At 41.3% G+C, this 14,878-nt stretch overlaps 1 protein-coding gene across 2 annotated transcripts in view; it reads left to right on the plus strand.

Annotated features, from left to right (window-relative positions):
• The window catches only part of FGD3 (FYVE, RhoGEF and PH domain containing 3), a 117,123-nt gene that overhangs the window by 39,975 nt on the left and 62,270 nt on the right, over positions 1-14,878 (plus strand). The window contains exon 1 of one of the 2 annotated variants that reach the window (XM_048490647.1): positions 3,135-3,462. The exons of the other annotated variant lie outside the window; for it this stretch is intronic. The gene's annotated coding sequence lies outside the window, so the exon portion shown is untranslated. Of the gene's footprint in view, positions 1-3,134; positions 3,463-14,878 lie in introns of those variants that run through there. 2 annotated transcript variants of the gene reach the window in all.

Here is a 14,878-nt window from a genome sequence, read left to right on the forward strand (position 1 = left end):
GTTTGTGCGTCTGGGTTTTTTTTCTTCATTTTGCTTGGCCTCCTTTGTTTCTCTTGGCTATTGCTGCTCACTTATCCTAGTCACTTGGGTAAGCTCAATCATTCAATCAGGTATTATGCAATGAATGAACTGATATAATCATATAGCCAATTTAGCTATAAGATGAGATCTGTTCAGAGTTCTTGCAAATTAGAGTAATATTTTTTGCAAGAGATTCTAAGACACCTGGATACCAGGGCAGATTTGTTTTACGCTGCTGAAGCCCTCACAAACATCTATTCATAGATGTTTCTACTCAGCTCTAGATTCTACTCAGCTCTAGATAATTTCTGCTCAGCTCTAGATAAATTCCTTATACTAGTTGATTGCCCTAGGCCTATGGAATTGCACAGAGTGGTGAAATTGATTGCGACTGATTACCACAAACTCTTCTTAAGGTCAATTTCTTTCTCAAGGGGTACCTTTAAAAATAACTCCAATAAGAGAGAATTGCTTTTGAGACATCACAATAAACCATAGTTTGTGCAGCAAACTCTAGTTATTCTACCAGATGTAATTAACAAATTCTAGTTTGAACTTAAACCCTGGTTTGTCTGCTCCTTACACCTCCCACTAGGAAGAACAACTTCCTGTGCTGCTTTCTGTGTGGTTAGGCAGGCATAAAGGGCACCTGCCCAAGAAGCTTGATTGTGAAGTCAGAAGTTGTAACAAGTCTCAGCTACTACAAGCTGTGGTGAACACTTCCGCTACACATCCTGGAAACCCTGGTTTGATATCAGCTAGCAAACCCTGGTTTGTTTGTTTTTTGGACCATCTGCAACCATATATTACAAGTAAATAGAATTTGGTCAAACAATGGTTTATAAACCACTGTTTCATGACATTTGAATGCAAAAACATAACCGGTAAAACTGGCTCCAAAACTGCTCTGGGCACTTGTATGTATGTAAAAGAACCACATTTGTTGGAGAATAATATCAGAAGAATGTATAGACAGACACCTTGTACAGTAATAACTGTTATGCTGCAGGAAGCTGGTTTCACTTTCTCCTAGGTACTGCTTAATGTATACAGAAACCTATAAGTCCAGTTTGAGCATAAATCATGGGTAAATGTTAAAACATTAAAAGATATTTATAGAAGTCTTCTGTAGGCAACTCTAGCTCTGCAGCACCACCTTTAGCTTTCCATAATGCTATCCTTTGTACTAAGCTTTAATATTTGATGAAGGTCCTGTCACTCTGTGTGCTAGGGTGCCACAGCTGTAACTAGTAATGGCACTGATTCCCACTTCCCTTGTAGTGAAATAATCAATCTTCAATGCAGTCCCATGGGATGTTATTGATATGACAAGCTTATGTAAGTGTTGTCAAAGGATATGAGAAAGGATTTCCCTCAGGATTGTTCAGGGCAAGAGTAGGGCTCTATAATGCATCTGCTCTATGTAGAGTGATTTTAAATTTGTGTAGTCCCTGCTCTTTTGTATTTGAAAAAAGGTAAGAATTAACAGCCCAAGTTGTTGTTTGTTTTGTAATATTTCAGTCCATGTGGTAGTAGAACTCTTCTCTGTGATTGAATAGTTGCTTCTAAAAACTTCATTCCCCAATGTGTGCCTAAATTCGCACAACATCCCATTCCAGTACTGTGTACTTCTCAAGGATCCACCAGCACTGATGTGTTGGTGCTGCATGAATTAGATATATTTTTCAAGGTAAGCAGGTTTGAATTTGATATAGTTTACAAGGTAACCCCTAGAATCTTCCATTTGGAGAGTAGCCAAGGGGAGATAGTTATGTGGGGCCAGTGACATTTGAATCAGTCCTGAAATGATAATACACAGCCTGATATTTCTTCCACTTTGAGTGTAATAAATTTGTCTCAGCATAAGGAAGTTTTGCATGTTGTTGAAAAGATTCTAAACCTTAAATGGAACAATGTAATGCTTCTAGAACAGGCTGTCAAATCGCAGCCAAATTACGGTGACCCCATAGGGGTTTCAAGGCAAGAGATGTTAAGATGTAATTTGCCATTGCTTGCCTCTGTATAGTGACTCTGGACTTCCTTGATGGTCTCCCATCCAAATACTAACTAGGGCCGATGCTGCTTAGCTTCCAAGATCTGATACGATCTGGCTAGCCTGGGCCATCCAGTTAGGAAGTTATAAAAGGGTATGTATCAGAGCTCTGGCCTGGTGGTTTCTTTAGACAGCATCATCAAATACTTTATATTTGACATCTTCAAAACTGTTCATGAACGTTTTAATCTACCCAGAGTCTTTGGCTCTCTGTGTTATCATTTCCCCCTCCAAACCAGGAATTTAGGGGGTACCTGGAAACTACAATAAACAAGCAATAACCCCATAGTGAGTGGAGGTCAAGAGTACAGGGTTTTCAATCTAACACGAATGGTTGAAGCTGACTTTTAATGGAAGCATTGACCTGATCCAGCTTGGGCTGGCATGGTTAGAGCATTTTAAGCAGAAACCCCATGCAGCGTTAGAAGCCAGCTGTGGGATATGACTTGCTATTGCCTCCTAAAGCTCTGCCATTTGCTTTTTATTCCTTTTGAAGTCTGAACAGACATTTTCCTTTAAAAAAACAACCCAACAACAAGGTTTCTGATTCACATTTGCAACTACCAGCAGCAGCATTTTAAGGCTGAATTGTGTCCCGTCTTACGACTCTCAGTTTAATTCTTGATTTTTATTTTATCTAATTCTTCCACAAGGTCCCTCCTTTCCAGCACTTTTATTTCAAAAGTGGTAAGCAGGCACAAAGACTTCTCTGTGGAAATGCAAATAAAGCACTTTTCAGGTGTTCCAGTTCTTGATGGTGTGAGATAGCAGCAGCTGCTTTTTGCCACCTTCATGCTGTGATTCTGTGGCAACTTTTCCGTATTAAAAAAGCACACCAGCTCCACTTCACAGTGAAACAATTGAACACTAAAGCAAGTGCAGGCCTGATCTCTGTAGTTATAGTAAAAAAATCTTTCTTTCTTGCACAGCCCCCATTCAGCCTTCCTTCAAAGCTTGTCTCTGTTCGAAGCAGCATTTGTCATCAGACTAACCCCCTCCCCTTTCCACATTTATTTCCATGGTAACCCTTTAAAGGCATTCTACTGCCTGAAAACTACTTTTGCTCTTTCATCATGCAAGAGGGCATTGTGAAAGGCTGGGAGCATTTCTACAGCTTCTGAATGAAAATCGAAATAGCCAGCATTTGATATGGACGGTTTATTTTTATTTTTACTGTTTTTCCAAGAAGAAGCCCTGATGGAGGCAACCTTCATACAACCTAGTGCTAGCACGTTGCTTGCTGAGGGACGGCAATCTTCATTAATTGATTAACTTTGTGGATAGGCATTCTCAGAATGATCCTTGTGTAAAGTCAACAGGGCAATTTCTCTGAATCCAAGGGGAAAAAATGGGCAGATGGCTAGCTAGACTTTGCTGGTGAATTGCGGGTAAGCTCCCACACAGCGATCTGTTACAAATCTTTTTTTTTTGCTTTGTCGATTTTTTTAAATGTGTGTACAGGTTTTGTTTGGAAAAATGGAGTCTTATTAGATGTCTTATTTTTACTAATTTATTAATGTGGGTTTTTTAAAAAAAGCATTAAAGGTATATTTTAGCTGCATTTGCCATCTCAGATTGTGTGTGTTCAGAACGACATTTGGCATTTTACATCCTTTTGCTGCTTTAATGACCTGGATTGACTTTCTGATTTTAAAATCAAATCTGCATTTCAGGAACACCTAATGAGTATTAGGCTGAGTATGAAATTCGTGGTTTATTAATGGTTTTTACCTGTGTATAACCTATATTAATTTACTTATTAAGGTCATTATAACCTTTACTCATAATAAGCAAATGTGTCAGAAACTTTCTAAAATTCTGTACCTTTGTAAGAATGCAAGAACAGGCATTAATTTGTTCTGTACAGACTTTATTATATGAGGGCTTAGAAATTACACTAGGACATTTATGTATAGATGTGTTTTGTGGCAATAACCCCCTAGTTGCTATATGTGGATTAAAAAAAAAAAACCTGAAGTACATGATGATTGGAGAATCACCATGACAACATGGTATCCATTTCACATTTCCATTATTATGCTGCGAGAATCTTACAATTTACACATGTATTTTTATAGACAAACTAGTCACTACATCACTTTGTAACAAAGGAATACTGTTTTCTTAAAATTATTCTGATCAGTTCCTTATGAACCCTTGACCCATATCATTTTCCATACATTATTTGCTCATTCACCTTCTATGCCCTCTTCAGCTTTTCCCCTGTATAGTTTAATTGTTCTATTGTATTGTGTGTTTGTGCGCATGGTGTATGCTAGTAATTCTATTTTCAGTTAAGAATCAAGGTAGTATATGTCAATAAAATCTGTAGTATATGTCAATAAAATCCATACACTCACACATACAAATGTTAAAAGAACTGTATGAATATGATTTCAGACCTAATATAGCCCTAACTGAGTGGGCATTAAAAAAATACTATGCTTGAGTATACCTGTTCCAATATTCCATTTTCACCTAATATGGATCCCCATGGTCAAAATATCTGTTGGTCTTTGCATAGCTGTTTAAAACCTTCCAGAAGTGTATACTGCAAATACTTCTTCCCTGTATCCTTGTAGCATGACCTCTCCCTCTCTGTAATTCCCGCTTTCATTCAGCATGGCTTCCAGACATGGAATTAGAGCCATCTTTTAAAATGTATTTATTTATATATTTATGTTTAGTTAGTATGGCAGAATGCAACATAGCACGCTTGTTCCATTTGGAAATTGCAGATGGTGGTAGAGTATCAGAAAGCTGAATTATTCTTATTTGTATTTGTTGAAATATTAAGCATCTATTTTCTAACATTGATCTATATGTTATATGTGCCTATCACCTCATTCTCAGGACCTGTGGGAGGAAAATACAGGTGTTTAAGCTAAAGGTGTATCAACAGCTGCACCAATGAGATATTCAAAAGCAGGATGATGAGTGGTTCTGTGTCAGTGTTGTAATGGCATTATAGACAGATGGCTCCTGTAAGTGTTTAAAATCAGGGTGTCAGAAATGTTTCCAGAAGTGAACATTGAGCTAGAAAAGTCAAATTCTTATTCCATGTGTGTATATGAAATTGTAATTTGCTAGTACAAATTTCTATTGTTTGGATTTGTGATGTACATGTCATCAAAATGATTAAGAATCTTCACATGCCATTATGCCATCCTTCAGGAATACTTGTATAGCTTAGCATAGCGCTGCCAGGGCATCTGAAAACTGTAAAAAAGTTGATCTATTACCATGGAAAAACATGTGTGAAAAGGTCAGTGAGTTTTGCTTTGGAATGGTCATCATGCTTGTAAACTACAAATGTACTACCTTGCCCCTCGACAGCCACCCAACTGCTGGGCTTCCTTGCTGCTTTCTAGGAAAACGTAACAGAAATCTAAAAGCATCATTTAAAAGATGATGCTGTTGATGATGCGGGGGTCTCTTAAAAATTAAAATATAATACATAAGGGCTGAAATCTGCAAAGTGAGTATAAACCAATGTCAATTGTTTCGTTAAAGGTGTTTTTAACTGAAGTGGCTGAAGTATTCTAAATATATCCTACTCACAGCAGCTCAGATTGGATACAGAGTTTGGTATGCTGGACAGAGTCCTCTAGTGTAGTGGTTCCCAACCTTTTCTGCTTGCATACCCCTTGGCAACCCATTTGTACCCCCATATTAGCAAACCCATTGTGTAATTTCTTCTGCATACTCCCAGACACTCTGGTGAGTACCCTGGGGGCACATGTATCCCAGGTTGGGAACCACTGCTCTAATGTCGTCCAGCCTAGCTCTTCAAAACTAATTCATACCACAGAATCAGAGCATGGATATGCCAACCATCTTGGCTTCTGTGATGTTCAGGTCATATACTTAGCAGTGGCATAGTGGTTAAGAGAAGGTGTACTCTAATCTGCAGGAACCGGTTTTGATTCCCCACTCTGCCGCTTGAGCTGTGGAGGCTTATCTGGGGAATTCAGATTAGCTTGTGAACACACTCCTGCTGGGTGACCTTAGGCTAGTCCAGATCTTCTGAGCTCTCTCAGCCTCACAGGGTGTTTGTTGTGAGGGTGGAAGGGAAAGGAGATTGTCAGCCCCTTTGAGTCTCCTTGCAGGAGAGAAAGGGGGGATATAAATCCAACTCTTCTTCTTCTTCATCCTTCAGCAGGAAAAAACCTCTAGAGCAAAATTACCAATGGAAATTCCTGCAAGTGGTTTGAAATGAACTCTTCACAATGGCTCAGTTGGCATTTGCCCTAATTCCACATTGTCTGAGCCTGCGTCACTGAGTAATTTGTTTGATTAATTCTGGACTGTACAGAAATATTTCAAGAGCAGATTTGCTAAAGGAATGAATGTCCTTTCTTCTGTCCTTACCAAACAATGGGTGAGCATGTTCATGTTTGTGTGAGTGCCCCCAAAATGATGGCTAAAAGGGGCACATTTTATAGCATGCTTCTATTTCAGGTAACTATTTTTGGACTTCTTCATTTGATTAGATTTTATGAGGAATGCTCAATAGTGATTTACAGAGCAATCCACAGCACAAGGTGCCTGGGGACAATGCCACTGCTTCACTGTGCCACTGCCTCCAAAGTGCCTTCCAATAGTGCCGGGGAGGGCGAGGATACAAAAAACCTGCCCACCACCGGAAAGCACTGCATATCGCTCAGCGGACTTATTCATGTGAAAGGGTGGTGTAAGTCCAAGCCCCGGGCTGTTGTGTGCCTACCTGCAAATGTCGGCTTCACTCTAGGAACCCCTTTTGCTCTGACAGAGCTGGCAGTGGTGCAGGAGCACTGATGCAATTCTAGCGTCACATTTGGGCATCCCAAGGGCCAGCTGCCCATCAGCATATTTGCCCTTTCACTGGGGTAAGTGCTCTAAGGAGAACAAATCTGCCAGCATAGGCCTGCACTGCCTCTATGGAACGATCCCCCCCCCCCCATCTGAATTGGACCAATAGTCCTATAAGAAAGTGAGCAGCCACCTTCTGCATTGTTTTCAGCTTACAAGTAGTCTTTAAGATGATAGTTGTCAGATTCTCTTAAGATGATAATAAACAAGAAAACACAATCAGGGAGACTCCCAGAGTCATTTGCTGAATTGTTTGTAAACTTGTTTTGTATTGTCAAACTCTTATTTGCTGTGGTAGTATATTCGATTTGGAAGAGTTTATCTGCCAACAAGAAAATTACAACCCACCCTGAATCTATTTCCTGTTGAATTTTTAGTGTTCATGGTTTAGATCCAGAAGTGGCAGCCAAAGGCAATTAGATGAAAGTGGGAAATTGTTCTCAAAGGTGGTACTTTAGTTGCCTGGCCATTAGAGGTGGAGTGAAAGGAAACTGCCCGGGGCGCGCACGTGCCCTATGCCCCTGCCCTGCCCTGGAATACCCTCACCACGCCCCTTCCATGGCCTGGCCATTCATCTGCTGCTGCTCCGCCCAGGGCGTCACGTCAACCCCCCCCCCCCCCCCCGCCGCTCTGTGGGTGCTATGCCACTGCTGGCCATTATCATGGTGAGGATTTATTCTCTCTGATACAAAGTGTAAGGTGAAACATGGTCCATTGTTCATCTAAATCCCTTACTATAACAGGATTTGCACAGTTCACTGGGTGCTTATTAGATCAGTCTTGAGAGAAGTTACATTTTCATAAAAGCTTGCATGACACAATTTATATCATGTAGGCATTTTCTGAATGATATGAAATGAGAACAATTTCAGAGCCATTTGCTTTGAAGCCATTTGCTTTAAAATAGACTTTTAAACTGTTGTCTACTTTCTGCCTAATCCTGTCTTCCACATTAGCTGTGGCATGGAGACTTGGGCCACAATAGCTAACGCAACATCCTCAACAAACACCAAAAGTCAGGTGGCTAGGCTACACATGGCTAGGCTTCTCTTGCCCTTTAATCCTTAATATCTCCCAGTCTATCATAGTAATGCAGGGCTCTGGGGCTCCTCACGTGCCCTTTTGAAGCTTGTTAACAAGACTCCCCTGCTTTTGTGCAATGACTTTTGCTTCCTTTGAGAAGGGAAAGACAGTTAAATCTAGCACATGGTGCAGTGAGAGTGGATTGATAGGTATACTGTTTTAGTAAAGTCAGGTGTTCTGTCTGTAAATTTGTGGATGAAAGGAGATTCTGGCATCTGTTTTCTTCTGAGAGAAATGGGCGCAGACATAATCTCTCAAGGGGAGCACTGATCTGAAGCATGCACTTTGATTATATCTTATTTTAATGTTCAACAGTCACAATTACAACACAGCTAGGTCCTGCCAAGACTTTTTTAAAAAAATCATTACAAAAGTCCAAACAGGATATGCATTTTTATTACGGATATTTTTATGGTTTGTCTACACAAGCTTTTCACAATTTAAAATTAATACAATTTCAAAGGATAAAAGTTAAAAAGACAAGAAAACATAGGCCATAAACTGCATGAAAACTATCCATAAAACAGTAACAGGCCATTTAAAAAGCTGACGAGTCAGAACCTCTGATTAAAAGTCTAAGTAAAAAAAATGTCCTGGCACCTACAGTGAACTAAGGGTGAGGGTATTCTGGAGGCAAGGTGTCACCACAGAAAATGCCCTGACTAGTCACTACTTGCCTCATTTCTGAAGGTGAGAACACAGATAGCAAGGCTTGAAAGTGAGCTGGAAAGTACAAGAGGAGGCAGAACTTCAGGGATCCTAGCCTTAAGCCTTCAAGATGCAAACCAGCACTTTGAATTGTGCCTGGAATGAGATGGGATTATAGTACAGATCTTTCAGAAGAGGGATGATTCAATCCCTGTGATCAGCCCCTGACAGTAGTCTGACCACTGAATTTTGGATCAGTTGAAGCTTCTGGATCATTTTTAAAGGTAGCCTCAAATGGACCACATTACAGTAATCTGACAAGGTGTGCCCAGAGCATGGATCGCTGTGGCCAGATCATGCTTTTTTAGGAATGGTTTTATCTGGTGGCCAACCAGAGCTAGAATAATGTGCTACTTGCCACAGAGCAGATCTGAGCCTCCAACTGTAGGTCAGGATTCAGTAGCATCCCCAAGCTACCTGCAGCTTTAGGGAAAGCTTGACCCCCTCCAGGACAGGCTGACTCCACAGTTCCTGAGAAGCTTATTCATCATGTCTGCATTGAACTTTAGTTTATTACCCCTGTGCATCCCATTACCTAGTCCAGGTGCTTATTCAGAACTTCGGCAGACCTGCATGGCTTAGCTGTTAAGGAGGACTGAGTCTGGGTTTCATCTACGTATTGGTGACCCCTCACTCCAACTCCCTGGATGAACTTTCCCAATTCACGTAGACATTAAACAGCATGGGAGACTAGATGGAACCCTGTAGAACTCCATATCATAAATGCCATGGGCTTGAATAGAGTCATTCAGTACCATGGGCTGGAATCAGTTGGCCAAGTAAGAGCAGAACCTCCAAAGCGTGGTGTTCCCCCCTCCTAGCCAGCCTTTCCAGGAGGAGATTGATGGTATTGAATGTCATGGAGAGGACCTGCAGAATCAACATAAATTCTCATCCCCTATCACTCTTCCAGTAAAGGTCAACAATCAAGGTGACCTAGGTTGTTACCATCTCAATTCCAGGCCTAAATCCATCTCCTTCAAAACTTTCTGGAGCTGCATACCATCTTCCACTGAAGCACCTTGCCCAAAAATGGAATTGTGGCCACTGGGTGGTAGCTATTTAGGCTGTTTGGAACCAAGGATGCTTTTTCCAGTAGGTGTCACAGCCACTTCTTTCAAAGCAGTTGGAACTATACATCCCCCAGACAGGCATTTTTATTATTCTATCAACTGTATTTTTCATGTGTTATGAGATCTAATCCCACCTTAGACATGCCTGTAAGGGCCTCATTTATGCTGTAAATCTCAGAATCTTTGTAATCTTGAAAAAAGTTTCGGTAGGGGCAGATGTTTCCATTGTAAATTCTGCCTAACTGTTAGCTACCCAGAATTAAGCTTGATTTGTTGTTGAGGTAAGTGACTTTCTCGTAAGATCTGGGATGAGGCAGGGCCAAAATCTTTTATAAATCCAGGGCTACAGATACTGTGAGGGTATCCTTCCTTTGAGTTGTCCTTCCTTTAGTAAGCCACAAGTTTCAAAGGACAGGACTTGAGTAATCGTAAGAACAGTGACATATGGTGGTCAGAAAAAAATAGACTTCTAAACACTGATCACTGGAAATGCATTCTTTCTTCAGATTGTTAGTATTTAATTGATGGCAGACTGGATGTGTGTTGCTTTGGAGTCTTTTAGGTAAGTAGTGGATTTGTTTTAATTGTACTTGTTTTCAGCTATAGCTGTCCATTTTGTATACCAGTGTGGTCTGCTTTCTGGGTTATTTGTCGACATTTACATGAATAAGAGAATTTGGCAATTTCTACGTTTCCTGTATTGTACACCATGTCCCATCTCTGGGCTCTTTCTCTTAACCACTTTTATCTTGACGTTTTTCTTACTGTTGGGTTTATAAATCAGGGAATGAGAAAAACTCCTGCTTAATGATCTACCCTGCCTTCATGCAGTTTTGTTGTGCTGGTTGGCATTTGTCTGAAGAAAAATAATTGCCCTTTAAAATGACATATAATTTATGCCAAAGGATGAATATTTTTGTCATATATCACACAGCTGCTTCTCTTTAGTAAATCAGAGTCAATACTGCCTCCCAAATATGGCGATGAATATGCGGAACCTTAGAGTGTTGATGTTAGAGAATTGGATCTGTGAAATGATTAATCTTATGAGACAGCTATAATAGTTGGATCTTTAGGGTGCTTCCATGGACCTTTATACAAAAACAAATTATGCTTAATTAACTGCGGACATGACTCCAAAGTACTTTAGATACCATGTATTGTAGATTGTTCTCTAAACAACTATTTAATGTCACAACAAAGACATTATTTGATTGCTAAATCAGAAGACTGGAATGTAAAAATCCTTTCTGAAGAGTAGAGTTGCTGCTAAATTTGTAAAGGTACAGAGGATTAAGAAGAAGAGTTTGGATTTATACCCCCCCCCCTTTCTCTCCTGTAGGAGACTCAAAGGGGCTTACAATCTCCTTGCCCTTCCCCCCACAACAAACACCCTGTGAGGTGCGTGGGGCTGAAAGAGCTCCATAGAGCTGTGACTAGCCCAAGGTCACCTAACTGGCGTGTGTTGGAGTGCACAGATAAGCCTCCACAGCTCAAGTGGTAGAGCCGGGAATCAAACCTGGTTCTCTAGATTAGAGTGCACCTGCTCTTAAACACTATGCCCTTCTGCTCTTAACCACTACGCCACAACGTGAATTGTGTGTGTGCATACTGTGCACAGATGATCATACTCCCCCTTTTGTTTGTAACAGTATATTTATAATTTATCAAACCACACTGATCTTTGGAAAGAAAGTGCTGGGTACAAACTCTTAAATAAATATGTATGAACTACAGCAGCAGTAGTTTTCTTTGTCAAGAGTAATTTAAATGTCTTCTCTGTAAGTGTATTTGGTGGTATTCGCCAATGCACAGGGCCTCAATGATCTTCAATAAAGAAGTCTGTCAAAAGACACTTGGACTTAAATGGTTTCTTTGCTGTTTCTCAGAGCTAGCTAGAGCCAGTGTGGTTAAGAGCAGTGGACTCTAATCTTGAGAACTGGGTTTGATTCCTCACTCCATATGAGCGGCAGACACTTATCTGGTAAACCAAATTGGTTTCCCCCACTCCTACATTCCTGCTTGGTGACCTTGGGCTAGTCACAATTCTTCAGAACTCCCTCAGCCCTACCTACCTCACAAGGGTTACACACAAGGTGTTTGCTGCAAGACTTCTTGTACGGACATATTTCCCCTAGCCCTGCTTTCACTCTCTATTCTCTCCGTTGCAAACATACCTACTTATAGCACAATTTTAATTTTGCTTTGTGACCAGAGTGGGACAGATTTGCCAGTGGACACAGCTTTGCCCTGAACCTCGTTCCTTCACTCGCAGGCAGCTCGCCTCCCACTCCATCGCTAAAAACTACTAGCACTAAAAAACTGTAAAAATAGTAAGTCTAGTTGGTTAGTTGAAACACTGGATTTGCCACTGCATTTGATCAACAAAGTGGGATGTCTCCAGCTTCATAGTTTTATAAACAAGCAATCAGTGATTCCAGACCACACTAGGAAAAGTCCGTCAGTATTGATTCTTGGGTTTACAGTTCATTGGGAGACAGAAGTTTGTGAACCTGGGGAGGTTAGCAAATGGCTGTTCACATTGTTGTTTTGCAGTTTGCATGCCAATATTACTCCCCCCTCCCTTCCCTCCCTAAAAGACAATCAGTGTTTGGGCAAAGTGTTCAGATGGCATATTCAAGACTTTTCTTTAATAGTTCGCCTTTTTATGTCAATATATCGATTTATTGATAAGCTTAAAGCTAAAAATTAAAGATTATATTAAAAATTAAAGCATGCGTACGTGATAGAGAACCTTTGCATCTGCTCCGGATGCAAGCAAAAAAACAGCTGATAGGTAATTCCTGCCCTGCTGCAAACAGGGCAGTGAGTTATAATGCTGAACATGTCCCCAAACAAAGACTCCCCAACCAATTCTCTTTGAAGTTGTGGGAACCTTGCCATGCGTAATTGGCCAAGGTGTCTGTTGTGGGGAGAGGAAGGGAAAGGAGTTCATGCCACCCTGAGCCTCTTGGGGAAGGGTGGGGTACAAAACTAATAAATAAAAAAGCAAGCAAGTTGCCTTCAGTCTCCTTCCAGCAGAGAAAGATGGGGTATAAATCCAAACACTTCTTCCTCTTCTACCCTGAAAAACAGATCATTTGTCTTGAATATAAGCAAGGTTGGGGAGGGAAGGGCAGAGTGGTGTGCAGGCAAACTGTGACTCCTGTTGCCCCAATTTCTTCCCACCTCTGTCAAGTTCCTGCTGTTCTGTTGTCATCATTGGCAGCCATGATTCCAGGCATTACCTCCTAAACAAACCTAGACACTCCGGTCAGCTACTACTGGAAGAACTGATGAAGCCTGTCTCAAGTCTTCTTTTCTCTAGTGCTGCTGATTTTGAAAGTTGCATTCCTTTCCTTGCAAAAATACTAGTTCGTTACTTTTGTGCATCTTAGATAGCAATTGTTAGTTTCAGAAGAGTTAGCTTTTAAATAATGTTTGCCTCTCCATAACTTGAAATAACATTATTTACTTTAATAAGTAAAGGTCGGTAGCTTTCTATCAGCCTTTGCTATGACAACCATACTTTGTGTGTTTTTATAAAAACTCAGTTCCTGTTATAAGCAAGGTAGTGTGCATAATGAAGCAGGAGTATAAATGAGGTGTCATTTTGAGACTGGAAAAGTGAGAACTTGGAACTGTAAGGGTCATTTTATTTCTGGAAAGAACTGAAGTACAAGTAAGTGTTTTCCCCCTTTCAGCATTTAAGATGCAACTGCAGGCTGTCCTAGAATGGTTTATTTTTTACCTCAGTAAGGCTGTTTCCGCATGGGCGGAATACAGCGTCCCAGGGACGCCAAAAACAGCGTCCTTGGGGAGGGGTTCACACAGCCACCGCTGCTGCATTGCAGCGGCGGCGGCCTCGCAACCCCCAAGTGGCGCGAAGCCGCTGTTTCAGAACCTCACTCCCTGAGCAAGGTATTTCGGAAACAGTGGCTGGAAGGCGCCATTCCCCCCCTTTCCCAAACACCTACCTTGTCTCCTGGCTTCCAGCTTGTCGCAGAGGCCAGGGGACATGCCCCTCTGGCCTGCGACTCCAGAACGTCGCTCCAGGCTGCGGGGGCGTGTCCCCTGGCTTCTGCGACGAGCTGGAAGCCAGGAGACAAGGTAGGCATTTGGCGACGGTGCAGCCTGTGCGAAGGCTGCACCGCCGCCTGCCACACTCCCAGGACCATCCATGCGAATGGTTCCGGAGGGTGTATGTGTGTGCGTCGATACTGTTTATGCTGACGCATCCCCGCACTGTTGCGGTGCGGAAAGGGCCCCACACACAGAGTCTTCATAACATTTTGGTGTGAATGGCATTCTATTAGTAAATGCTGCAAACACTTGGAAAACAATTTCTGTTAATCTAATATTGGCTACGATTATCAAACAGTAGCAGTTGTTGTGTGATACAAATAGTGCAAGACAGTGATTGAAAGTGGTGACTGTACATGGCTTTGTGCTACAAAATACTTGTCAGGTAATGAAGAAACTATCTGAAACAACTCTTGACAATTTCCTCTTTTGAGCTTTGCTGAGTTTTGAAATGGAATATAATATTTCTCAGATATGCTTCAGTGATATTTTGCAATTGTATCAGTTTATTTTTAAATAGTAATATCTTGTGCAAACTAAACAGTAGTGGTTAAGAATGGGGAAATCTAATTTGGAGAACTGTGTTTGATTCCCCACTTCTCCACATAAGTAGTGGACTCTAATCTGATGAGCCAGATTTCTTTCTCCTCTCCTCCACATGAAGCCTGCTGGGTGACCTGGGGCTACTCACAATTCTCTTAGAGTTTTCTCAGCCCCACCTACCTCACAAGGTGTCTGTTGTGGGGAGGGGAAGGGAAGATGACTGAGCCTCTTTGAGTCTCCTTGAAGGTAGAGAAAAGTGAGGTGCAAAAATCAACTCTTCTTCTTTGATTAAATAAAAAAATCAAGGAACAGGAAATAATACTTTGAGAAAAACTTAGGCCCTTTCCGCACTGGCCAAAAACAGTGCCCTAGGGAAGGCAAAAACGCTGTCCCTAGGGAGCTGTTTGCATGGGAGGAGCAGCGCTGCTCTTGCTCCCCCCAAGTGGCACGAAGTTGCTGTTTC

Source organism: Sphaerodactylus townsendi, linkage group LG03, assembly GCF_021028975.2.
Source record: "Sphaerodactylus townsendi isolate TG3544 linkage group LG03, MPM_Stown_v2.3, whole genome shotgun sequence".
Taxonomy (NCBI): domain Eukaryota; kingdom Metazoa; phylum Chordata; class Lepidosauria; order Squamata; family Sphaerodactylidae; genus Sphaerodactylus; species Sphaerodactylus townsendi.